This window comes from Hylobates moloch, unplaced genomic scaffold (assembly GCF_009828535.3).
Source record: "Hylobates moloch isolate HMO894 unplaced genomic scaffold, HMol_V3 SCAFFOLD_6, whole genome shotgun sequence".
In the NCBI taxonomy this organism is placed as follows: Eukaryota; Metazoa; Chordata; class Mammalia; order Primates; family Hylobatidae; genus Hylobates; species Hylobates moloch.
The window spans coordinates 69,440,976-69,468,815 of record NW_026652281.1 but is presented as its reverse complement, the minus strand read 5'-3'; the positions used below and the strand labels follow the sequence as shown (position 1 = coordinate 69,468,815).

At 45.2% G+C, this 27,840-nt stretch overlaps 1 protein-coding gene and 1 pseudogene across 6 annotated transcripts in view; both read right to left on the bottom strand.

Moving 5' to 3' along the window:
• The window catches only part of LHFPL2 (LHFPL tetraspan subfamily member 2), a 229,490-nt gene that overhangs the window by 112,458 nt on the left and 89,192 nt on the right, over positions 1-27,840 (bottom strand). For 3 of the 6 annotated variants that reach the window (XR_004248737.2, XM_058440772.1, XM_032156989.2), the window contains exon 2: positions 11,882-11,986. The exons of 1 other annotated variant lie outside the window; for it this stretch is intronic. The gene's annotated coding sequence lies outside the window, so the exon portion shown is untranslated. Of the gene's footprint in view, positions 1-11,881; positions 11,987-12,240; positions 12,400-12,678; positions 12,735-22,375; positions 23,609-27,840 lie in introns of those variants that run through there. 2 more of the 6 variants (XM_032156991.2, XM_032156990.2) reach the window with 2 other exon arrangements.
• Positions 23,891-25,439, bottom strand: LOC116471076 (high mobility group protein B1-like; annotated as a pseudogene).

The window sequence follows — 27,840 nt, the reverse complement described above, 5'->3', positions numbered from 1 at the left end:
AATCATAGAAAGGCAACAATGATCTACGAATGATGATCTACAATGATCAACAAGGACCTCAAACAGAGATTATCTAAGGGAGCAACAGATTGAAAAGCACCTCCCATCAGTCTCATGCCAAGGCAGTGGTTCTCAACCCAGACAATTCTGCCCTCTTCCACGCCTCCAGAGCACATTTATTTGGTAAGGTCTAGAGACACTTTTCATGGTCATGAATGGGGAAGCAAGGTTCTACTGGCATCTAGTCAGCAGAGGCCAGGGACGCCGCTAAGCATCCACTATAGGGAGCACAGGACAGCAGAGCACCCACAACGCCACATGATCGGCGCAGAACGCTACGAGCGCCGAGGCTGAGAAACCTGCACTGGGGCACCTGCTCTAACGGAGCCGACTGCCAAGCAGCTCCACATTATTCTCAACGTGATTTCTCTCTATTTTTGGGCCATGTGTGTACAGTTTAATTTTTATGAGTTAAATGCACATATGCCGTGGCTCCAATGAAATATCTCATTTTTAAAGTGTTCTCCTACTAAAAGAAAACCATCATTCTCAAACTCCTATTTTTTTTTTTTTGGAGATGGAGTCTCGCTCTGTCACCCAGGCTGGAGTGTAGTGGCTCGATCTCGGCTCACTGCAACCTCTGCCTCTCAGGTAAGACCATCATTCTCATTATGACACCATCCTTTAACTGAATCCTTAGGAGCCACTTTTAATTTAGAATCCCGAATCTCATCAATCATAATAAAAACAAACAAACAGAAAACAAACCTTAAAGGATTCAGTATTCAGTGGCTCCCATATGCTCTGGTCTTCCGTTTCTTAAGATAATGAGCTGAAATGTTTATGCATGGATGCAGGCAAACCCCAAGTTAGAGAGTAACAGCCGCTCTTGCAGTGCTGTCGTCTGGCAGCGGGAGAACAGCAGCAGCGATGACACAGACGGTGTAATCTGAGCAAACACACCCTAGACCTCTCCACCCATTCCTAAGTCAGCACAGATGCCTGCCTGCATCTTGGTGGAGTTACTTTCGTACTTGAAGTAATACTCTCTCACACACACCCTACTCTGTTTGTGGCAATCATGCTTTGGTTAATACTTACAAATCAAAAGCTGTCAAGCTACCAGACAGAAAACACCATTTAGAAACTGTTAGGTTCACCTTTGGAAAACTCCTGATAGTCATTTTTATTGGGTCTCTTCCACCACAAATTTATAAAGCTATTTCCCATTTCTAAACATTAATTGCCACTTTCCTCTTAAAACGTGGTTTCAATGACACCAATACATGGCACGTAAAACCACAATTCCCTCAGTGAAATAAATTACTACATTGCTGGGTTGGTGCAAACTGCAGTGCAGAACTGTTAGCAGGTCAGGCCTGTTAATGGTATGTGATACGTTGCTATTCTCTCAGGACAAACATAAATACGTTTTACATAATTTTTTGGCTTTGCCTTCCCTTTTCCCCCTAAGCTGTTGGTCCAGGAAGTAGAATCTAACTGCCCCACAAAGCAGCTGGCCATCAAGAATGGCCCTCACTGGTCAGTGTTCCTCCCGAGAAACACATACTCTCTAAGAAATCTGACCACAGGGCTCATTTAATTTTTTAAATGACTATTAATTTTAACTCATCTCAAAATACACACTCTAGAAGTCCCTTGATTCTAAAAGCATAGGAAGCCCCGGTAAATGCCAGTTTCCAGCACCTGTCTGCATGGAGAAGAATAAACATGACACAGGAGCTCCAGGACACTGAGGAGCAGGCTTCGAAAGCGACAGGGTGGCACCAGCACTTACATGCACTACATGCCTAAAACAACATCAGCTACCTAAACGCTCTGAGCACCTTGGCTGAGGGGCAACAATTAGGGAGAAACTTTCAGAAGGCACTGGATTACTCAAAGCAGACTTCCTCCTATTACAATAGCAGCGACAATGACTACTTACTAAATTCCAAGTGTGCCTTACATAGGTTCCCTCATTTAATCCTCCCAGCAATTTTAAGAAGTAGGCATGATTATCCCCATCTTACAGATGAGAAGACTAAGCCCTGGAGAGAAGAGTAATTTGCCGAGGTCATAGAGCCTGGGAATGGGGAGCAGGGCCTGGACCCTGAGCCTGCCTGACTCTTAAGGCTGGGTCTTCCCACCACACGCCACACATTCTGCCCAGAGTTCAGTCCTTCCTCACTGTGGCAAAATGCGGCTGGGAAGGGCTGTCTCCCAAGCATTCTCTTCCTCCAAGGAACCTAACAAGTCTCTCTAATGTTTCTTAACTGGTAAAATATTTAAAGGGGCTGCATTATCACCAAACAAAATCTAACCCTGTGTATTTAATCATTAACATTTTTAGGCTACAGAAAATGCATGCTCTTTAGATTCAGGGTGAGCTGGGCTGCTTGTGAGGTACAACTGGGATCCAGAAAAGACCAGAAGATACAGACTGAGACACCACTGAGGCCTGCCTAGCTGGAGGAAGAACTTGGAGACTCTTACAGGGTCAGGCCTTGTAAAGAAGGGGGAAGAAACTGGGGTGATGATTGCGGATCATATCCAGGCTGTGGGAAAAGAGCATGCGTAATAGGGGAGGAAATCATCTAGAGGAAAATAGAGAAGATACAAATGGAAGAAAAGATGGGACACATCAAGACTTCTCTGACTTGCTTTGTAAAAAATGGAAGCAAATTCTTACAAAATAACCACAAACTTTGATTCTTATACTTCCACTCCATATAAAACCACACTTAAGTGATTTAGACCTCATTCAGGGAGTCATTAATAAATGCGTGTATACTATTTGACTTTGCAGGAAGAAAACCAGGAATATGAACCAATCTTCTTGCTTATTAACATTAATGTTTATAGCGGATTGGAATCTTATGAATACAGAACTCCATCACATTATTAACATTAATTTTATAGCAAGTTGAAACCCGATGAATATAGAATTCCATCATGTTTCAGCATTTAATTTTGTAAACATGAAGACTATTGTATAAATCTCCATTAACTTTCTTTCTGCCACTGTGGTTATAGACCCCCATAGATTGCTTTAAAAAGAGAAAGAGAAAGAAAGAGAGAGAGAACTATTGCATTGAAACTATGTCACACGCAATAAGTATATAAATAAGCAAAAGGTGTGCCTTCATCCACAGGCAATGCTGAAACTCTTTTGCACTAAAGGGTGTGCATTCTAAAATATCCTCCATAAAAGCTTAAGGCTCACAGCTGGGGAAGGTGGGCACTCCCACCTCACTTTTGTTTATACTTTCAAGAATCCTGAAGAGAATAATCAAGTTTTCCCCACATGTAAATGAATGAATGAAACTAGATTTTCCAAATAAGCCATTTTCTATTAACACATATGTATTCTTAATTTGTTTCTAATTTGCATGGCTTTGCACACAGTATATTTTGGGTTCAAGCAAATATTTACCAGTTGCTCCAAAGCACTACGCTAGCACCACACAACAGGACAAGCTCACAGATAACTACATCAGTGCCAAAGAACAGCCCCCATTAGAAGTTCAAACACCAGACTATAAGGACACTACCACAAAATCGCTTCCTAAAGGCCTGGTTTTCCCCAGAATAACAAAGTAACGATTAATGCCACTGTGCAAGATGAAATACACTCTTTTCATTCAAGCTCTAATAGCCTAGACAACAGTCATCCTTCTTGCTGCTTTGGCAACTGGCTCAACTCACCTCTGGCCTGCAAAGAGCCTGCCAGCTTTAGATCAGTAAGTCCTGTGATCTTTAATACAGAACAGAAGCCACAACCCAACTGATTCTTTCTGTAGTCATCAATCAGGGTTTGACTCCAGCTTGTCTCTTGACCCACCGGGAGATGGGCTGTCTGCTACACATCCCCTGGAGAGAAATGAGAAGGGTTGTATAAAGCAGGCACCGGCACAAGTCAGGCAAACCAGTGAAAGGGCTTTCCAGGAGGAACTGTGTTCTCTGTCCCAGAGGAGGCACACGAATTCCACCCGAAAATGGTCAGCTGTCAAGGATTCCAGAGGAAGCACTCTCTCCCCTAGATAGCAGGCCAAGTGGTAAAGCCTGAAGGTCAATTTCAAGAGACACATCCCCAGCCAGGCTGGGAGGAGGGCCCAGAGTGGGCGGATGAAACCTAGCAAGCAGCAAGCAATAAAGTCTCCGCAAATCAGAGTTTGTGAATTTAAATAACATTTCTTGATTTTACAAATTCTCTTTGGCAACTTTTAATCTTGAATTAATCTGCTATAACTATTCTAAATTTTAAAACTCCCTTGTAATTGTAAATCTCTTATTTGTGAATTAACCAAGAAGTTAAATAAGAGAGATAAACAAACAGCAATGCTTTGAGTTACCAGCCTACAAGTGGCTGTGTGGCTTACCACCCTGGTTTTATTTTCTTTTTTTTTTTTCTTTTTGAGATGGAGCCTCGCTCTTGTCACCCAGGCTGGAGTACAGTGGTGCAATCTCGGCTCACTGCAACCTCGTCTCCCGGGTTCAAGCGATTCTCCTGCCTCAGCCTCCCAAGTAGCTGGGATTACAGGTGCCTGCCACCATGCCCAGCTAATTATTGTATTTTTAGTAGAGATGGGGTTTCACCATGCTGGCCAGGACCACCCTGGTTTTCTAAGTGCAGCCCACTGTAAGACCTGGTTTCGTTGGCTGGGGCCCATGGCAACAGAGTTGCAATTCTCCAAATGGAGTTGGACAGTGGCGGAGACCCTGTGTGCAGGACTTCATCCTATTCCTGTTGCTACAGTGATCAAACATGACCTTCCAGTTACACCTGCAGCATTCTATACACACACACACACACACACACCCCTCTACAAACAGAGGGTAAGTCTGATGAGCTCCAAGTCACACATCCCTCTGAAAAGGCGGGGACTGGGCTACAAAAGGAGGGTAGGCTCCTAGCTGCCGGTAAGGAAAGGGGCAACTTCAAGCCTATTTTTTCCACAGTCATCTTGATTCTTCTGGGGAAGCTAAGCTATTGGGGCCATCGCCCAACTTCAGAGGGCGCCGCTCACACAGAATCCAATGTGAAAGGAGCCCCATCTGCTGAGCAAAGTGGCAGTCCTGCCTCCTCCCCACCCCCAAACCTGAGCAAGCCTGTCTTCACCACCAAATTTAAGGAGCCAGTTTGATTTTGCTACATCTCCATTTTCTAACCTATATATAATCTCAAGATAGCCTCAACTACATACAAGTTATTTGGCAACACTTCTACAGACTTTTCTGCCTACAAATATCTCAGAGAGAGCACTGGATTAGGAGTCGGAAGTCGTATCTTCATTTATGTCATTCATTCACCAAACAAATGCATGTTAAGCACCTAATACAATGCAGGCACCAAAGGTATGAAGGTGAACAAACAAGACAGACAAGGGCCCCTGGCCTCACGGGGCTTTAGCCAAGTTATTCAGTGTCCTAAACTGAAATTAAGGGGCTTAGACAAGAAGCTCTGTGAAGTCTCTCCCAGCTTTCCTATTCTCTACTCTCTGCATTGGTGCCAAGAGGGGACTGAAGCATTCTGGAATGTTCTGCCTCCCTGAACAGACGCTATTTTAACTCCACATACATATAGACATATAGCTCAGGTTGCGGCCATGGGACTTCTCTCCATTCTGCCAACCGTAAACTATACATTTTCATCCCAGAGTTATTAAACTAACCGGTGCCCTAGTCCAGAAGGCCCACTGGCATGCACATCTCAGGCTCCATGGCACAGGGACCCTCATAGCCCCATTCCTTCCAATGAGGAAATCTGCTTCCTTCAGATCCAAACTAAAGAAAAACAGGAGCAGGACTGCCAAGCCTTCCTCACATGCTGCCTGGGTTTGTTTATTTCTTCTTCATCAACTCACATCATTTCTGACACTGCACTTCAACATCCTGAACACAGCCAGGGAAAAAAGCTTTTAAGAGGCACTGAAGTGCAGCCAACTTCTGATTAGCCACAGTCCTGAAGGAAAGGAGCAGCACGTGGCCAAAGCAAGAGGACTCTTGCATCCGCGTAGAGAGGGGCGAAGATTCACGTACAGGATATGGAGAAGCCTTAAGGGATCAAGTGCACCTTCTTCCCTCTCCACGCCCCACCCTCGGCAATTCCCTTCAGACATTTCAGGACAACCCCTGGCTGGAGTCTTGCCTTCTGGGAGTTCCTGAGGGCACTGCATTCACCAGAAAGGGAGGTGTCCACAGTCTCCATCATCAACTGGCAGGGGAAAATACCAGCTCCTGAATCAATGCGGGGAACAGATTTGTATAAGCACGATACGAACCTAAGCTATGATTAAATGTACTTAACAGTGGGTAGGGTCTTCATGAACACATCTCAAGAGAAGTTTTTTTTTCTTCAGAGCTAAGTTGAAATGCAGTAAGCAGGTCTGGCGTGGTGGTTCACGCCCGTAATCCCAGCACTTTGGGAGGCCAAGGCAGAAAGATCATCCAAGGTCAGGAGTTCGAGACCACCCTGGCCAACATGGTGAAACCCCATCTCTACTAAAAATACAAAAATTGGCTGGGCATGGTGGTACGCGCCTGTAAACCCAGCGACTCAGGCGGCCGAGGCAGGAGAACTGCTTGAACCCGGGAGGCTGAGGTTGCAGTGAGCCGAGATCGCACCACTGTACTCCAGCCTGCACAACGAGAGCGAAACTCCATCTCAAAAAACAAAAGAACAACAACAAAAAACAAATATAGTAAGCAGAAATGTATGCAGTAGAGAGGGAGAAGCTGAGGACAAGAAAGCCATCAGACATGAGACAGTAAGGGTGTGAATGAAGACAGATGTGGGAAAGGCTGGGCCCCAGAAATAAGCCAGCAAGACTCCTGACGAGGCAGTGGATGCCTTGTCCTTTCGGATGATATGCACAGGCCCTCGAAGTTAACGAGAATCTGCCTAGGGCTGTGTCAGACACTCCAAAATCCCTTCCTATCCTCCCCTCTCCAGCCTCCTTCACTTTCCCTGTCTCCCCTAGTCACTTTGCTTCCCTCCCCACAGAAAGAAACCAAGCTGCTTTTGGGGAATGGTGCCAGCTGGTGGCTAGTACAAAGAACTGTTTCTCACCACTACTACTCTCTCCTTTCTCTTAAAGAAACCTTTATTGCTCTCCTCCTCATCCTTTTTCCTCTGTTTCTACTAATTTTGATCACAGAAAGCTTAATTTCAAAGTTAGAATTCAGATTCCCCACTTCCCTACAAGGAGACCTCGGGCAAGTCACAGGACCTCTCTTTGCCTCACTCCCTCTCTGCAAACATGAACAGAAATACCTGCCTACTCAGCAGGGCATTTATGAAGCCCTGGATAGGTACTTCCACTCTGAACAGAACTGCATTCACCTGACAGAAGGCACAGCTCTCACTGACTCTCCGCTCACTCTACCACGTGCTTTGACACTCTGAATAATGCTCAACTCAAAGGAATTTGTCCGATGACCACTATGCTGCAAATAAAACAAGTCAACAGCACAGGACCCACAAGCCTTCCTCAGAAGCAAAAGACAAAGTCCCATCTCTGCAAGAGCTCATTTCTCTGGCGGATTTCTTCATTTTCAGATGGAATGCCATGTTCCTGAGTAGCTGGCCGAGTCCTACATCAGGACTTGTAGCCACCAACCTCTCACTGTGGCAGGAGACACCATCTGTTCCTGACCACAGTGCTCTGAAGGGTTACTGTGCCTCCCGGCCCCTCCCTTGGCACACTGGAAATCGAGCTCTCGTTTTACCAGGAGAGACCTGGACAGGCCCTGTGTGGCTCTGCTGATCCCAAAATGCCATCTTGCTGTGATAAAGATCTCAAAAGGGCTAATGAAATTATCTGCCTTTTATTCTCTGCCTTTTATTCCTCAGTAACAACCACAAAATTAGATAAAATGACCCCCTGCTCCTCTAATTTAAGGCCTACTTTATTACCTTCTACCTCGGTTCTCTCTCTTTTAAACGGATATGAGACCCTGAAGACCCATAGGCCAATGGGATTAGTAATTGCTGGCTTCTTCCTCCCGGCCTGTTCTCCAGAGAGAATGTCTCCTTCCCCCAGGGTGGGGTCACAATCAGTTCAATCTTCATGCTTCAGAGACATCCCCTTTGAACAAGATCAGATGTTTCCCCACCCCTCCCTGGTGCTCCGCTCAAAGGAGCAGCAGCCCCTTCTCACTCAGAGTATTGGCGTCAACTCAGCCAGAAAGGCAATGGCAAAAAGGAGGAGGTCAGCATGGTTAATTGTCCACCAGGCTAAAACACAGGCCCACTCAAACCAGCACCTTGGGAGGGCTGGTCACCGCCATAAAATGTTAAATGCACTTTGAACCCAGGAACAAGTAGAATGAGAACTATTTTCCCCAGCCTGCTGGGCTGCAAGGAGAGCTTCAGCTGTTTGTTTTCTTTTCCAAATTGTGGCCATAAAGGGAAGAAGGACTTCTCTGCAGTCATGTCAAGCAAGTAGATGAAATGCAGGCGAGGTGAGCCCTGAAGCTTGGCCATTAGGAAATAAAGTCAGGAAAGATAAGCATCAATGGAGGAGATCTGAAGGGAGCCAACCAAGATTTCCCCAGATTTGAGGAAGAAACCTGAGAAAATAGGATTTCAAAGCCTTAGACATTGCTCAATATAAGAATGATTTACAAGGAAAAGGGGGAAAGGAATCATATAGGACACAGAATATTTACTCTTTAACATTAAAAAAGATGGATGAGGACTTTTTTTTCAGTCTTTTGCCTATTTAGAAATGCTACTCTATTAACTACTTATCCAAAGGACTTCCTTCTAAAAAAGGCCCCTAGTGTTAAAAAGATGCTAAGGAACAGGAAACAGTCATTTCTTAACTGAAAGGGGACATGATAGTGATAAAACAATACCTCCAATCTTTTTGTAAGAGAAAAAGTCTAAGATATTCCATTTAAAATCAACTTTTCCTGGAAACGAGTACCACCTGCACGTTTTCCTGAAATCAACAAAACCTCTACAGTAGGTAAGAAAAACTGGTCACTCAAACACAGCTGACAAGCTACCTGGTCCAAGTAAATGGTGGTTCCTAAATTACGCATTGATTGTGCTCTGGAAATGGAATGGAGCAAACTCTTCCCAGAGATGTCAATATATGCACGCAGCTTTGCAATGAAACTTGAAAGGCTGTTTTAGAGACTTTGCTTCCTCTTTAAGGAACTACAGCTAAAGATAAAGGCTTCACCTGAAAAAAAAAAAAATCAACAAAGGCTGAGGAAGGATGTGCCATGTATTAATCTTTGTACTAAAACCTGGTTCCCAGGCATTTCAACAATAAAAGAAACTGTGATGCAGAGCCCAGTATGCTAATGGCACTCGAGTCCCAGATCAGGAGACAAGCTGCTGTGTCTGCTAGTTGCTCTGATTTCTCCCAAATGTCAACCCTGGACACAAGGGGCCCATGTTGGACAGTGTCTTTGGATCAAGGCCAATCTACAAAAGCAGCTGTATTAAAAATACACACACACCCTGACATACAAATTCAACTGATAAGGTGCTAGCAGTCCCATCTTCAGAAATAGTAAACATTTCACCGAATGAAAACACAGTACCTTATTAACAAGTCCAAAACACATATGACAAGTTCAGAAGCTTTAAGGAGATTCAGGAACTAAACCACTTCTTGGACCACTTGGGGTAGTCAAGATTCAACTAGCGACCTCTGTGAAGTGATCCTGAACACACACCTGGTGAGCCCCTACATGGAGCCAGGCGGCTCAATAACTTGAGGGTTTGACCTACTTCATCATGGTTGCTGCTTTTCCTAACATGATCAGAGCTGCTTTGTAAAACAAGAGGGGCTCTGAGGATCAGATATCTCCTAGAAGCTTGGTAAACTGCAGCTCATTATGAAGTGGCCAGCACTCTCCCTGCGTGGGGCAGTGTGGAGACCAGACTCCCAGCAAATGCCCTGCGGCAGCTTCTTCAGGGATGGTGTGACACAAACATTCAGTAACATCTCAAGTTCCAAAGACTGCTAAAGCCCACGCAATTTTAACATCTGGGCTTTTTCATTTCAATGTATTTTCTTGGCTTATTTTTCAAGTATGATAGACAAACTGATTCCACGGAGACTAGGCATTCTTGGGCAAAGCTGAAATCCTCCTTCTATCCAAGCCCTGGGAAACTTGAAGACCATGAAGAGGGTCAGCTGGGAGTCAAGGTTCCTTTACTGCCTCGTCTTTCATTCAATTCTCCTTCAGGAAGCTGTACAGCTGGGACTCAGCACCACACAGAAGAAACCATGGGGAAGTGACTACTTTTACGTGGCACATACTGTCCGGGAACCTCTACTAGGCTGTGGAAAGCACACACAGAAACCAGAAGACAACTTCTTTTGCTTTAGTGCTGCAAACACCCAGGATGGCAACTGGAAGGCTGAACAATGTGTAGTGTTAATGCAAAAGCAGAACAAGGCTGGGGCAAAACCTCAAGACCACATTCTCCTAGTGATAGTAGTCTTTGGCTAGATTTAAGTGCCACCCCAGGCATCAGAGAATTCAGCCACCCAGCAGCTCCTGAAAGGACTCAACTCTCATTTTGGCTCCAACATTCAGGTGATCCACTGCCATGAGGGTTTCTACTCCCAACACATGGGATAATGCAAGATTAACTCAAACCAATCCGGGTACCTCTCAAAGCACCTAACTTACTAAGAAGAGTAAGGAAAACTCAAGTGCACTGATTTAAAAGTGTCGTATCAAAATTATTTAAACCTAAACTGTGTTTTAAAACAAATGCTCAAGCCACTGAGACATATTTTAATCTCCTTCAGGTTGCCCGTTGGGAAAGTCTACTGTTTGTTCCCTATTGCCCTTACGTTTAGATAATGTTCAATCCTACGGTGGTCTGCATGCCAATGGCAGGGTTGCCTGGGGCTTCCAGGGTCTAGTTGAAAACTCTGTGTCTCTCCAAGAGCAGCCAAGGGGTCTGGCTGCTCATGGCCACAGGTTGCCATTTAGTGCACTACTGCTCTGTGACCTAGCATAACTTATGCTACTTGGGACGAACATTCTTCCATTTATTGAAAATCTGTTCCATGCCAGAAACCATGCTAGGTGGGAGATGGTACCAAAAGGAACTCACAGACCAGAGGAAAAAGATGTGCACAAACAATTAAGTAAAGCTCACCGTGACAAGTCCAATGTGTTGTGTGAGCACAGAGAAGTGGCCATTCATTTTGCTGGGAAGCAAATTAAGGTTACACTCTGAAAAGCCTCTCATTCAGACAGTTGATAAAACAGGTGAAATTTCGGGCCAGGTTTGGTGGGTTATGCCTGTAATCCCAGCACTTTGGGAGGCCAAGGCAGGCAGATCACTTGAGGTCAGGAGTTCAAGACCAGCTTGGCCAACATGGCGAAACCTTGTGTCTACCAAAAATACAAAAATTAGCTGTGTGTGGTGGCACGTGCCTGTAGTCCCAGCTACTTGGGAGGCTGAGGCAGGAGAATGGCTTGATCCTGGGAGATGGAGGTTGCAGTGAGCCAAGATCATGCCACTGCACTCCAGCCTGGCCTACGGAGCAAGACTCTATCTCAAAAAAAAAAAAAAAAAAAAAAGGGAAAAGAAAAAAAGAAATTTGGGCTGGATCTTAAAGGAGGAAAAGGAATTCTAAAGCACCGACCTAAACGGAAGAGAAAAGGGTGTTGAAACAAAGGAAAGAGGGCTGAGTAATGAGAAAGCCAGCCATGCCCAGGAGCGAGCCAGCAACGTAAACATCTTTACCAGGCCACTCACAACAGCCACAGGGACCAATTTACACCTTTCTTAGAGAAGATGCTGCCCCACATTTAAGGATTTTCTTTCTATTGAATGAGAACATCGGGTGGTTATCAGAGTGCATTGTCATATCTAGGTATAGGGACAACCCACCTGGCTGTGAGCAGTCCCAGGTCCCTCACTTGCATGAGGTGCTTCTTAACAAAATGCAGAAACCATAGGCCAGCTGTCAACTCAAGAGTCTGCTTCCCAACTCACCTGAAAAACAATTGGAAAAAGTCATTTTTATTATTAACGGGAGTAGCCAGTCTTTTGATGGTTCCAACAGAAACCTGCAGTCTATGGCTAAGCTCTTTGGTCTCAGAGCAGAAAACAAGGCTAGTGTTACCTGGCCAAGGGGCTGGATCAAACAGACCTAGGTGACAATGCTAGTTTTACAACTCAGTGACAGGGTAACTGCAGCCAGGTAGCTAACCTACCTGTGCTTCAGTTTCCTCCCCTACAGTACCTACCTCAGAATGATTAGGAAGGTCTTCTATATGCCAGGTACCTTCTATATGCCTGGAAATGCCTGCATAAACATGTGATGGGTTCCCTGCCCTTAGGGAGCTTACAGTCCACAAAGAGAAATAAATAGGTCGCATTCACGACTTTGATGCAACTGACAGGAGCTGAAGGGAGGAAAATACAAGGGTATATATGAGCCTTTGCAGAGGCACCAGCTGATTTCAGAGGCATCGAAGGAAGCTCCTCAGAGCAAGCGAGGGCTAAAATAAGGAGGTGGCCAAACTAGAGGGCAAGCAAAGAGCATGCCAGGCAAAAGGAACAGCAAGACAGGGGGTCCTGGAAGCAAGAACACAGTTCACAAAAGAAAGAAGTTGGTGCCCACTGAAGCATTTCACGTTACAAGAGGCCTTCTTGCAGCTGCTTTGGGAGAGTTTGGACTTTACCTTAAGGCTAATGCAAGCTCTGACATAGGAGAGGAGACTGGGATGGTTCAGACAGCTTTCAGCAACACCAGAGAGGAGAATAAACTGGAAGGAGGCAACGACACCCCATCTTAGCTGCCCCAAATGCCACATCTTGGTCTGTCGTGAGAGGACAGAAAGACAACCCTCATGGTCAGAAGTGAAGCTGAGCTCCCTCCAGCATCTCCAGTGAACCACTGCTTCTGAAGCCCAGGTTCCTCCAGGACAAGGTGGTTCCTGCCAGGCAGACACCAGCTCAGTGCCACTGCCTCAGGGGCAGAGTCTGCCTGCCTCAACACACCCCCACCAAATGCCTGGGTGGCACCGTGTGGTGCAGCAGCATCGCCTGGGGACGTGTCAGAAACACAAAGTCTCCACCATCCCAGACCTAGTGACTCAGAATCTCTGGGGTGGGACCCACATTCACTGTTTTCACAAGTCCTCTGGGTGACGGTGATGCTTGCTAAGGGCAAGTCCTGGGGGACAGAGTACAGAGCAGAGGTGGCCCAGCCTGCTAACCCAACGGCGACTCTGTGCTCAAGGCCTCACACTCCATAGTGCTTTGAAGCCCATTTCTGTTGTAAAAAATACACAAAGCTGGTTTTTACGCATGGCACCATTCCTAGTCCTGTGGACCAGTGGGGTAGGGGACTGAGCCACCTTCAGGGTAGGGAGGTGGAGGTGGGAGTGCAGGCAAGGCCCTTCCTCTTCTCCTGGGCCCTCATCTGTTTCAGGACAGGCAAAGGGAACTCGAGCTTCAAGGAAAGAGAACGCATGCTTCTCCTTTTAGACATTTCTCCTCCCACCTAGATACAGAATCTGACCACTCCATAAATGAAACAGTGAGGTCACCCTGGAAGGCTCCATGTGGTTTTATTAGAGGGTCAAGTTTCTTCCTGGGGAGTGAAATGAACTCTGTGGTTACAAAGACACCAAGGCCCAGGAGCCATAAAGTAATTCAGGATTCAGAAGAGCCCAGTTTATCTGCCTCTTTCTTTGAATATCTATCTTCTCCTTACAAAAATAAAAAAGATTACCCCTCCCCCCAAAAAAAGCATATTTCTGTAAACAGCAGGCAAGTTCTCACATTCTTGTTTATGTTTTTATAGCTCTTACTTTCTTTACAAAAAGGGATGGGGGGCGGGGGTGGAGGCCAAAGCATCAAAATAGCACTCAGGTCATGAAGGGAGATGATGCTCCACTCAGCTCCCAGGGCCTGCCCCCAACACCAATGCCACCGTGAGGGTGGCTGTGCTGCAGGAACTCACAGGAAGTCATGCGTGACATGGAGGCAGTGAGGACACTGTATTCTCAGCGCACCTCAAGTAGCGCTGCAGAAACCCCAACTGCCTCCCTACGTTCGGGCAGCACCCTGTGTTTGCATGCTGCAGCCCTCTGGCCTCCCGACCTGCCCCTGTGCCTATGGTCCCACGCCTCCAAAGGCCTTCCACGGCCAAACACACTGCCACACCTGCTAGCCCTCAACGATCATGGCTCTTCCATCTGTCTCTCTCCACTAGACTGTGAGCTTTCCAAGGGGTATAATAAGCATGTGTTGAATAAATGACTGAATACACAGCCATATGGACTCACCTGGAATAAGAATTTCAGGCCTGGATTCCATCCCCTCACCCTTTCCAGTCCAAAGAGGCAAAATGATTTGCCCAAGGCTGCAGAGCAAGCTAACGGCACAGGAAGGTCAGGAAGGCAGAACAGACAGTTCTTATCAATTTCTGCCTTTCACAGGCTGTGTTCTCATCTTTCCTGAGTACCATGCCCCCTTGAGGACAAAGACATTTTATTTGTGATAAGAATGGATTCATTTTCTGTGTGTTTCATTTCAAGAACATGGCGGAACATCTTATGAATCTTAAAATGTGGGGCACTAAGCCCAATCTAGGGACAGAGCAGGGACGCCAGGGGAAGAAGAGTCGGGCAATGGCTGTGAGCTGTGGAGTGAGTCAGTTCTTCATAGATATTCCCAGAGTTCTGGTCCCTCGGGAGTGCTTCTGTGTAAGTCCTCTGTCGGTTCTGGTTTACTCCGGCAGCACAGACAAGAGAATCTCCCAACCCATCCCCACTCTGTTCTCAAAACATACTCCACCACTTACACAAGCTTTGGCTTTGGCAGCAGAATGCCCAAGTTCAGTTTCTTTTTGCCAGCCAGAGGCTGAGAACTCTGCAAATGTAATGATTCTTTGCAGATACGACAAAGAAAGCATGCACAAATGCACATTACCTAGGTGGCATGCAATCTCAGGAGACTCAAGCCCTTCTCTTCAAGTCCCCTGGGAAAGACGCCCCAACACTCCCACTGCCCCCTCTTCCCCCAGGGAAAAGGGAAGGTTTCTGCTGCTGGCCAAGCTCACCTGCTAAGCAGGTACAGAAAACGGATCATTTTCCAAGTCTTGGATTTAGCTGCTCTCTCAAAACCAAACTGACTTTAAAAAACAAAACCGGCCGGGCACAGTGGCTCACGCCTGTAATCCCAGCACTTTGGGAGGCCCAGGCGGGCGGATCACGAGGTCAGGAGATCGAGACCATCCTGGCTAACACGGTGAAACCCCGTCTCTACCAGAAAATACAAAACATTAGCCGGGTGTGGTGGTGGGCACCTGTAGTCCCAGCTACTTGGGAGGCTGAGGCAGGAGAATAGTGGGAACCCGGGAGGCGGAGCTTGCAGTGAGCTGAGATCGCGCCACTGCACTCCAGCCTGGGTAACAGAGTGAGACTCCGTCTCAAAAAAAAAAAAAAAACACCAACCAAAACAATCCTAGGTACAATTATGGTGTTTAGTCTTAGTTTTCATATATAGATCACCTGGCTTTTCATTACAACTAGTATGTGAAATGGCCACATTAGAAGTATGCCAAATGCATCGTAAATTATATTAAAGTTTCCATCACACACACACACACATACACACACACCCCAATTAAATGAATGAGAATAATTTCTGCCTAGTGCCCTCCCAGGCACCCTGTGCTCTTCTTGAGCTGCCTGGACACCTGGTGCCTGAGGCTGCCGTCTGTGGCCCTGCATCCTGCTCTGCCCTCCTTGAAGAGTGAGGCTGCCATCTGTGGCCCTGCATCCTGCTCTGCCCTCCTTGAAGAGTGCCCCACACTCCACCCTATCAAAGTCCACTCCCTGTATACTCTGATCCCGAGAAGCATTCTATTAAGTTATTCCTGTTAACGTATAAATCACAAACGCATTGCCTGTCCTCTGTGTGCTTAGACGTCTAATAAGAGGCTTAAAGGGAAACACTTTACCCTATTTCTCTAACGGTAGAATTGTAAGCACAACAGTAAGTGAATTCCACCTTTTGGGTAAGGAGCTCCTTCTATATCCAGCTGATCCCTCCACACTGACCATTTCCTACTTCATTGGTTTCATAAGCTGACTTTGCCCCTAAGGTAAGGCTGAGATGGATCCTGCATCTTTAGGAATAGAGGTTAATTTTCATACAATTGTGGAAGGGCAAACTCCTTAACCTTCCAATTCACCTGGATCAGAACCAAGCTGGTCTGTGGAGGATGGGGCCCCTTCTTCATCCATTTCTGGTCATCCATTACTTAACAATGCTTATTATCTCCAGTGTCTGAACCAAAGTAGGAAAGAGAGGGAAAATCACTATCAAGACATTCTTAAAGACTTCTCTACAGAGGCCCAAAGCTTATATAGTCCAGTATCTTGAGCACTTAATAATCAGTGTCTGTAAAACCTTCCTAAAAATAAAGGCTTCACAGAACTGACTTCTTACACCATTAACAAAGGCCTCTCTGATTTGGCTCCATCCAAGATAAGAGCCTCTCTGTAAGAGCAAAAGCATGTGTTAAGATAAAAAGTGAAGTGGATCCAATGGGACAGAAGACAGCCCTTCACAAGCAAGTATCTAAGAGGCCAAGAAATAAACAGGCAAGGGTGTCCCTCAGACATGGCCAATATCACAAGCTCAGACAGACAGGTTTCTAAACTGATACTTCTCTAAATTGATTTTTCTAGAGGCTTCCTGATCATAAGAACCACCTAGAAGCTTTGTTTAAAAGATACAGATTCCCAGGACCCACTCCAGACCTACGAAGCCAAAACCTCAGGTAGGGTCTGGTCACATATGTCTAGGCAGCACCTTAGCAGAGTGTCAGGCAAGTTTCAGAAATAATGCTCCCAATGAAACAATAGGCAACCTTTTAAAAGCTTTGTAATCACATAACCTTGAAGTTATAGGGTATGTGGGAAAATGCAGGTTTAATGGAAGGAAGTTAGAGCCTTCTTAATCTAGTTAAACTTATGGAATATGACCAACATGTAATGAGGAAATCATTTTAACTAACTTGGGGAGGGGGGAGGCCTTCCCCTATAGCTTTACCATATCTCAACTGGAAGAGCTCATAACCTCCCCGCCCTAAAGGATTAAGGGCATCCCTGCACAGTGGCTCCCAACAGCCATTAAAGGCCCAAATGGAAGTGCCAGGGCTGAGGGCTCACAGTCTCATCCTGATAGAGGCCAGCCCTAAGTAGCAGGCGACCAACTTCAAGTCAGACCTCATAGGCCCTCCTGGCATGCACAGTTTAGCCCTGACAGGTCTCAGCCACCAGCTGCCTTTTCCATAGTCTCTTTCATGCTGCAGTTTAATGTGAGGCCTTGCTATTCAAAGTGAGCTCCACGGGAGTAGCAGGGGCAGCATCACGGAGAGAGCTTGTTAGAGATGCAGAATCCTAGGCCCTACCCAGCCCTGCTGTATACAGCCCTGCTGTATCAGAGTCTGTATTTTAACAGGATTCCAGCCAATTCTTGGGCACAGCCAAGCTTCAGAAGCCCTCCTGAAGGGGTAGGGACTTCTACCCACAACTCCGGAACATCAGCCTCCCCACTCAGGCACCAGCCTCTCAGAGGCCTTCCTCCCTCACACTCTTCACTCAAGTCTTGTCATTGCTGGTTTGTCTTGGGGCCAAATCACCATCAGCAGGACCCAATGAATAGCTGACAACCCAAAGCCCAGTTTTGAGGAAGTTAAAAGGAGGCAGTAAGGGCCGGGCGCAGTGGCTCACGCCTGTAATCCCAGCACTTTGGGAGGCTGAGGCGGGTGGATCACGAGGTCAGGAGATCAAGACCATCCTGGCTAACACGGTGAAACCCCATCTCTACTCAAAATACAAAAAAATTAGCCGGGCATGGTGGCAGGCGCCTGTAGTCCCAGCTATTCAGGAGGCTGAGGCAGGAGAATGGCGTGAACCAGAGAGGCGGAGCTTGCAGTGAGCCGAGATGGTGCCACTGCACTCCAGCCTGGGCGACAGAGCGAGACTCCGTCTCAAATAATAATAATAATAATAATAAATAATAAATTTAAAAATGTAAAAAAGGAGGCAGTAAGTTCTGATTGTGTCTCACATTCTCATCTGGCTCTAACATCTGCCTCCCTTCCAGGGCAGGACTACAGACCTCGTGATCGTAAATCAGCAGAGACAATCCAAAGTCAAACAATACCATGGAATGCTGGCTCTTTGGTTCCAGCACAATGTTAATGAGGTCGAGGTCACGGGTATGATTAGCTTCCTCTGTATCTTGGCACAGACTCCAACCCTCTGCCCTCCGGCCGCCTGCAAAGGCTGACGCACCCTTGGTTACTAAGAGGACTGGAGGAGAATGACAAGGGGAGGCTAAGAGAGCAGCACCAGTTAATGACTCAAAGAACCTGAGTGGCTGACGGGCTGCATGTATCAAAGAACGACTTGTGGCCCAGAGGGAAGGCTGACAAGACAGATGACCGGATCAGAATTCACAACTATCTGGACAGGCCAAACATGCCAGAACTGAGAAAGCTGAAATTTCACAAGAAGAAATGAAAGTCTCATGATCAAGGTTTCAAAAATCAAATATATACATCTGAAACTAGAGGAAATCTAATTGGATGGCAGTTATTGAGTTTTTTAAATTTTTTAAAACATTCAAGTTTTGTTGACCAATATGGATATTAAGAAAGCTAGAAGCCTCTTAGGACCAGAAGTCTAGTTTCCAGACCAAAAGGAGCAGTGGTTCTTCCCTAACACGGCTGGTCAGACTATCCTAAAAGGCCCCCCGGCCACCTATCCACACAGGTGTATACACAAACTCTCACACCTTCCCACCACCATTTGGGTTCTTATTATTCAGTGTGGCCTCTTCACCCATACTGTCCCTGGCTACAGCCCTTTTTGGCTTGGTAACATAGTGTAAACATTTCACACATCAGCTTAGTTCCCTCTCATGCTGCCCTTTCTTTACAATACACTTAAGCATAAGCTGGAAAAAAAACTGCATAAATAGTCAAGACAACCTAAGCACACCCACTTACCAAAAGGATTCAGATCAAAAATGACTTACAGTCACCAGTTTAAGCCGGCACACTATGCTGCGAATTACAGCATGAATCCATGCAGAGTCAGTAATTAAGTCAGTAATTATGAGTTTCCACTGCAGAAGGACCCTGAAAGGCCCACTATAAGAAGGGGCAAATGAAAGAGTATCTGTTTAGACATACCTCTCTAGAATGTAGAATCATCTTCTAAGAACAGACAGTTGGCCATTTTAAAAAAGAAAACAAATGTGATTTTAGATTGTTTTTAAAGTTGTGAGCCATGTTTTTCTTACGTGTCTATTTAATATACAAGTGTTAGTCATTTACAAATACAAAAACACTGCTTACTGGTAAGTTTGTGATTCCCAGACTATCCAGACTGAATTATCTTTAATTCAGAAAATGTGTTCTCTATGAGCAAGAGAAAGTTAATTTTTTAAGAAGTTATTTTGCCCTTAATAAGTGTGTGCCATGCACCACTTGTCTGAAGATTGAATGAGACTGCTGTGAATGCAATTACAGCCTTCCTTAAACAACTGGCTAAATGCCTTAAAACTAGAAAACATGTGAAATTCAGCCCAATTGCAGCCTGCCCCAGGAGAAAGGAAGCTTGAACTCCAGGTGCCCCGACAACACAGCACAGTGTGGAAAGAAAGAAAACGCTGAACAATAGAATCAGGAGAGGAAAAAGAGTCCCTCTTAATTTTCCGGGCATGTGGGGAGCTTGTTGCTAAAGAAATATTTACGATCTCACTGCTGGTTAAGGTTCAACTGAACGGTGAAATTAAAAAAAAAAAATCTAACATGCCAGTACAGCACTTATTTAATTCAGCATTTCTTATCAATCAGGTTTCAGTAGTACTTCTTATCAATACAACAGAAACACCTCTCAAATCACACTTAAAATGTTTATGAAAACATACCCAACATACCCACTAAAAGGGGTGGGGTCTTCCCTATCATTCAGAGGAAGCTGCCCCATTCTGGATTTGGGTCGCAACCCCCAGTCCTAGTTACATTCCTGCAGCCTTCCAGTATTTATAACTATATCAACAATGAGTAGGAATGTCAGTTCTGTTTAAAAGACAGGAACTGCCTTTCAAAAGATGCACCATGGATGTAAAGCGATGTATGATGCTGTGACCAAAACCACTGATCTAGTTTTGTACATAAACCAAAATACTTCCTTCCCCAGCTCTTTAATTCTCATTTCAAAAAGTAATATGCTACTTGTAGAAAATCTGAGAAACAGAAAAATAAAGAAAAAAAAAGTAGTCACTCATAGCCCCATTAAGATAACCAGTTAAAATTTTAGTCTCTGTCCTTCCAACCCTGTTAAGCAGGCAAGGATGAGGTGAGGTGTTATTGCTGGTTACACAGACTAACAATGATTAATCATCCCCACTGGACTTACCCTAAATCCACAGCAGTAAGAGGAGTAACGGTTGTGCCTGCAATTCAACAAGCATTCACTGGGGCCTGCTTCGCACACACTCATTTATGCCACAAATGAATGAAATGCAAATTAACACCAGTAGCCCTTGAGGGCCATTTGGTAACCTCAGAAAAGAAGGTAGATAAACCTCATCCCTGGTGGACATGAAAACAAGAGTTAGTTCTCCTAGTACGGAGAGTAGGAGAGCCTGGCCACCCTCTCTAAGGCAGGGAAGGAAATGTTTCAGAGGAAGGGTGTGCAGAGCAGTTGGAGATGAAGACCTGGGAACCGCATTATGTGTGCAGCTGCCCATTAGCAATGCATGGGTTCCTGGGAATCTGTGTGCTTTTAGGACCAGAGAGATTCAGCCCACAAGGGAAATGTTCTTAGTCCCACAAACAGGGAGAGCTTTAAAACTGTCAGAACACCCTAGTTTCCATACATCAACCTGGGCTACTCATCGTCCACCTAATACCCTTGTGCAGTCAAAGGCCAGACAACCTGGTTACGTCTAGCTGAACCATGCTCTGTGCTTAAGGCACAAGGAAAGAATTGTTTCTACTGCTGATGTCACCTCAGCGTTAAACATTGTTCATTATTAACCAGCTGAAATATTCTTCTTTCAAATACTATAACTGGGTGCAGGTTTCCTTGCTTATTTTTTTTAATGTGAAGAGTTGTAAAAGTTAGTTTGACTGAACTTCCAAAGTTCACCCCCAAGTAAATACCTTGGAAGTCTTATTTAAGTTTGACAAAAATATTTGTAAAATCGTCTCCATAAAACCACTTAATCATTATAATGTGTTATTAAATCAAAGGCAGAACAAACCCAGAAGAAAAATCCAAATACACTGAGGTTCTCCTTTCTGGATCTGCCAAGTGTCAAAATCAAAGTTGGGTGTTTCTCCTGACCTAGCTGATTAAAGTTTAGGAAAATGTGCAGATAACACACCTTTTTAATTATATTCAATATTTTGTAGACATACACAAACTAGTTTACATTCTCAGCAAGTGAAGTTCATCTTACATTTTCTTAAATATATTTATTGTATTTAAGAAAATGGGCCGGGCACGGTGGCTCACGCTTGTAATCCCAGCACTTTGGGAGGCCGAGGCGGGCGGATCACGAGGTCAGGAGATCGAGACCACGGGGAAACCCCGTCTCTACTAAAAATACAAAAAATTAGCCGGGCGTGGTGGCGGGCGCCTGTAGTCCCAGCTACTCGGAGAGGCTGAGGCAGGAGAATGGCGTGAACCCGGGAGGCGGAGCTTGCAGTGAGCCGAGACTGCGCCACTGCACTCCTGCCTGGGCGACACAGCGAGGCTCCATCTCAAAAAAAAAAAAAAAGAAAAAGAAAATGTACCGTATACACACACACATATATATGCTCAAGCTGCTATAATAAAATACCACAGATTGGGTAGCTTAAATGACAAACGTTTATTTCTCACAGTTCTGAAGGCTGGGAAGTCCAAGAGTAAGGTGCCAGGAGATTTGGTTCCTGATGAGGGCCCTCTTCCTGGCCTGCAGACAGACAGTCGCCTTTTTGCTGCATCCTCACACACTGGAGAGTGAGCTCTGGTCTCTCTTCCTTTTCTCATAATGGCTGTGGTCTCTCTTCCTTTCCTCATAATGACACTGATCTTATTATGGAGGTCCCACCCTCAGTATCTCATCTAAGCCTAATTACCTCCCAAAGGTCCTACCTCCAAATACTATCACATAGGGGGTTAGCGCTTCAACATATACATGAATCTGGGGGTCACAAATATTCAGTCCTTAACAGACATGTGTGAGGTATCAATTTTATCAGTTACACATCCTAGCTATCAAACACATTCACGACCATTCCATGTACATTCCTCTTAACTATCTCAGTTTAAAATAACAACAAGCGGAACTCACCAAGTCTGCAAAATAACACCAGTACAAGCCTGGTCATTTGAGGCTAAAGTCAAGGGCTTGATGGACAATCGAGCCAGTCAGGCCTGGTAAAGGGATGAAAGAGAAAATTTCACTTACAAGGACACAAATTACTCTTGCACCTAGCATCAGTTAGTAAACCTCGACACGCCAAGCAAGAGAGGGAGGCCTCCCTACAAACACTTGCTACTACCGTAAAAAGAACTCCCTCTATCATCTCTAGCTCCAGACCTCACCTCCTGCCTCTAAATCCAACTTTTTGCTGGACATCTCTTCTTGGAAGGCTTGTAGTTCAGTTTTGGATTCAACTGAACTCATTACTCCTTGCCATCTCTCTCCAAACTGAGGTTCCCACAACTGCTTACCTCAATGAAAGGTGCCATGACCCATAACAGTCAAAGTGCACTCCCTCTCCTAGGGGACCACCCCAGGAGATGAACAGGAAGTGGGGTCAATATCTGCAGGCTTCTCCTCTCTCCACCACCCAGTCCTGCCAGGATTTCTGCACTCTGGTACTAGCCTCCCAGCTCACCTTGTTCCCTGCCCTCCTTGTTACCTAGCCCACCTTATGGCCATGGAGCTCTTTCTAAAGTGCAATATGATCGCAGCATTCACCTGCTACAAATGCTCCAGCCTTCACACAGCTTTTGAGATGAAATACAGACTCCCTTAGCTCAGTGCCCAAGACCTCAAACCCTCAGGTACTTCCCAGCACAACCTTGACTCTAGTCCAACAACTACTGTCAGCGCCCTGGCTGCACTATACCTTTCCAAGCCTTCTAGACTCCAAACTTACGTGTTATTTCATCATGTATTACTGCAATTTTTAAAGTAATGAAAAAAAAAGAAAAAACAAAACCTTGAAGGTGTATGATGAACCAAGTATTCACTCTTCTTTCCTCTTTCAGCCACATCTTCTACACCAAGAGAGAATCAAGTATTTCAAATGCCAGCTAAGACTCTTCTCTGGACACAATCTGGCTTTTATAAGTCGATGGTCAGATCCTACCTTTGACTCCTTCTTTGCCTTTCTAAGGCTGACATGTCTCACGTGCAGGAAAAATTGCTGGTTTTTTTTTTAATAAAAAAGATTGTATTTACTTAGAAGCATTCATTATGTCAACAAAACAGCCACAATTCTTTTTTTTTGCAATTACAGAATAGTATTCAGTTAGCAGAACATTCACATAAGCTGCATCAGAGACAACTGAAGATGAAAACACTACCAACCCCATATATTAACTAATCTGTGCTGTGCACCACCGAGAGCCTGCTTTAAATTTACATGCCAGTTTACAAGCCCCATACTGTATCAGGAAAGGTTAGTGGCTACTGAAAATATCACCAGGGTCGGGCATGGTGGCTCACGCCTGTAATCTCAGCACTTTGGGAGGCCAAGGCAGGCAGATCCCTTGAGGTCAGGAGTTCAAGACCAGCCTGGCCAACATGGTGAAACCCCATCTCTACTAAAAATACAAAAAATTAGACAGACGTGGTGGCATGCGCCTGCAGTCCCAGCTACTCAGGAGGCTGAGATGGGAGAATCGCTTGAACCTGGGAAGACAAGGTTGCAGTGAGCTGAGATCGTGCCATTGCACTCCAGCCTGGGTGAAAGAGGGAGACTTCGTCTCAAAAGGTTAAAGAAAAGAAAATACCACCAGCATAGGGTATCTAAAGATAACATTTGGTAGCGTGTTAACTATACAAAAAAAGACAATGTACAATTTCAAAACAAGTGTTACACAGTCTTTCAATTTCTTTAAAAGAAGTGAAATGTATACAAGGAGTTGAAATGCTTTATAGATAAGAAAAAAAAAAACTGTGCTAGAACCAACTTATTCATCATCATCATCATCTTCATCTTCCTCCTCTTCCTTCTTTTTCTTGCTTTTTTCAGCCTTGACAACTCGCTTTTTTGCTGCATCAGGCTTTCCTTTAGCTCACTATGCAGCAATATCCTTTTCATGTTTTTCCTTCAGCTTCACAGTCTTCTTTTCATAAGGCTGCTTATCATCTGAGCCAGTGCCCTTCCACATCTCTCCCAATTTCTTTACAGCTCACCAATGGTAGGCCAGGATGTTCTCCTTTGATTTTTGGGTGACACTCATAATAGAACAAGAAAAAGGCGATAGGAGGCCTCTTGGGTACATTGGGATCCTCGAACTTCTTTTTTTGTCTCTCATTTAGGAGGGATATAGGTTTTCATTTCTCTTTCATAACGGGTCTTGTCCACCTTTGCCATGTCTTCAAATCTCCCTTTCTCTTTAGCAGACATGGTCTTGCACCTCTGTGAGCATTTCTTAGAAAACTCTTGAGGAGTTGACTGAGCATCTGGGTGCTTCTTCTTGTGCTCCTCCCAACAAGTGTGGACAAAGAATGCATATCACATTTTACCTCTCAGCTTCCTTGGATCTCTTTTGCCCATGTTTAGTTCTTTTTTTCCTCAGTGAGCCACAGAGTCGTCCAGTGCCCGTCTGGCTCTCACTTGCCCCAGCGCTGTCTCTATGGTGCTCAGTACACTGCAAACTGTTTGTTTTCATTGCATGCGAAACAATTTGATTCACTGGCCAGTAGTTGTGCTCAGCCACTAAAACTGAATACTTTCATAAAGTATAGAAACAAATAGGCCTCCCCTTCTCCCTTTGGAAGACCCACAGGACTAGCCGTACGCTGCCACCACCCCCAGCCCCAGCCAGATCACTTCCCTCTGACCAGGCTGGAGAGTGGAAGGCAAGGACACCCAACATGCCGCGTACCAGTACAGCTCTTCCGAGTCAAAAAGGGAGCTTCCAGGGTCTATGGAAGTCCTTTGAAAACAGAGGTGTATGGGTTTTTTTTTTTTCTTCTAATGTGTACTCTGTAAGAGGAGAGGCCTGCTCTTCGTTCTTGCTGTGTTACCAGAGCCCAGAACAGAGCCTGGCCCAAGGAAGTGGCTCCCTAGGTATTTGCTGAATGACTGGATGAATGAAGGAACAAACAGGCACTCTCCCTAAATTAGCAGAGTTCCTCTTCTCAAGAAGTACTATTGTGCTAAGAAGAGTCTTGCTCTGTCACCCAGGCTGGAGTGCAATGGCGCCGTCTCAGCTCACTGTAACCTCCGCCACCCGGGTTCAAGCGATTCTCCTGCCTCAGCCTCCCAAGTAGCTGGGACTACAGATGCATGCCACCACACCTGGCTAATTTTTGTCTTTTTAGTAGAGACAGGCTTTCACTATGTTGGCCAGGCTGGTCTCGAACCCCTGACCTTGTGATCCACCCACCTCAGCCTCCCAACGTGCTGGGATTACAGGTGTGAGCCACTGTGGGCCCAGCCCCCAAGACATATATTAAAGCTTTGTGGAGTAAATTCTAGAGATTAGCTATTTGCTTCTTGTTTGTATCTAAGTGCAGTAAGCATTGGGTAAAATGTTGCTTTTAAGAATCCCAAGAGAGGCACTTATCATGTTCATTACTATAGTTGTCTTTCTACCTCAAATAAAATTTGGATATTCACTTTGGTGGGACCTAATACCTGAAGCTGCCATTGCAACGGGACATGTAGCCTGGAATTGCAAGCCACATCTGGGTTCCACCTCTAGACCCAAATAGTGCCTGCACTACAAACTCCCTGGAAATGGAGGCCCAGAAAAGGCCAACCAGAAGGAGCAAAAAGGATGCAGCTTGCAAGTTCCAGAAAGATCAGTGTTTTTGAGTGTAGGCTGGCAGGGCATGGGTCCAGCCTCAACTCAGAGCCACTCACTCTAAAACCAGGTATCTCTGCATTCTAGCTGTTTAACAGGCACCACTTTTTCCCAGGGATTTGGAATACCTGATAATCATCAGTAACACTTTCTGAGCACTTAGCGTGAGGAACCATCCTAAGTCCTGTACAAGAGCAATCAGTTAATCTTCAAGGGGATTATCCGAGCTGAATTACTATCATCACCATTTTATAGACACAGAAACAGAGAAATAACATGCCCAAGGTTTAGGTGCATCTGGGCGCCCAACAGCCCAAATTTGCATCTCCTATATTTGGGTTTACCACTTCATCAATTCTTCGCAGTAAAGAAGTTGAGAAGCTGTATACAGTGTTCATTAAAAAGAAATATGTAGTTTTTTATATATTGTTTTTCTATCATTTCCTACTATGGACTTTTCCTCCCTGCCCAAACACTGGGTGCCATCAACACGGAGCCCATGCATATGGTGAACAGCATACATTACTTCTTCCAGAAGGCACGGCTTTGTTCTCATCTACAAAGATCCTTCTTCCTACCTATAGACAAATGACTGGTTCACATATCATGACTCAATTTACATTCAACAATGTTCATTTGCAGTGTAATTATTCTTCCTAATTAGGCTGCTCTGAAGACAAATGACTGCCCCTCCCCATCCCCCCTCTCCTACAACACACAATGTCTTTTTCTTGATATAAAATGTTTGCTGCACCCTTTGCAAACCACAAGAAGCCACAGTCTGCTCTCCATGTGACCACTTAGAGAAAAATACTATTATAAGATAGTGTTTTATCTGATATTACTTCAAAATCAGAATCAGATTTCTAACAGATCAATAAGCTTATCACAGTGTGACAGCAAAAAGAAATGAGACTCTTGGATTTTCTCTTTCCTATCTTAAAAACATTTCCTCTTCCCGCGAACATGTGTTCTCTATCTCTTAAATTTAAAAAGGAGTAGTTTCTAAAAGAGAACCAGTAGGAAAGAATCAGGAATACCAGCAAAAGTCAACATCAAAGAAGTCAGTATCTGATCTTCTCTTAAACCTGGCAGGAGTGGAGCTCTCTGGCCAAGGGGTAAGGCAAAAGCAATGTGCAGGTTATAAACGTCCCTTCAAGCTCAGTTACTCCGTTTACCTCACTGGGGTGAGCCTCTAACAGCTCTGGCTCGCCCGAATCTTTCCTCCCTGGGCTGCAGCACACACTTTCCATAGCGGCTGCGTTGCGATTTCAAAGAGTTCTCCTTTCCACGTAGGTCACCCACCGATGGTAATCTACATGCACAAACACACTCGCACAATCACAGCAGAGAAAATGGGACATACAGGAAATGGCCCGGGTGGAGGCGAGGACAGGGGGTGGGGATAGGACTTTGTCTTTACTCTGGTGTTACTCCCATTGAAACAAGCACATGGACTTTCATGGAACTCATGACCATCCTGAAATAACAGAAAAGTTGAACGGGATTTAAGAAAATCCTCTGCTTTTCTAAGTTCGAAGAACACTGGGCCGCTGAATGGAAGGGAAAAGAAAAAAAAACTGTGTGCCTAAAAACATCAAGAGACACATGCAGAGTCTCCCCAGTCCTTTGCCCATCCCGTGGGCTCAAGCCGCCCATCCCAGATGCGGTCTTCCCCACTCCACGCCCATCTCCTCCAGCCCGCACCCCCAAATCACTGAGCTGCCCACAAAAATGCAGTCCAGATTTGAGAAGCAGCTGACGTCT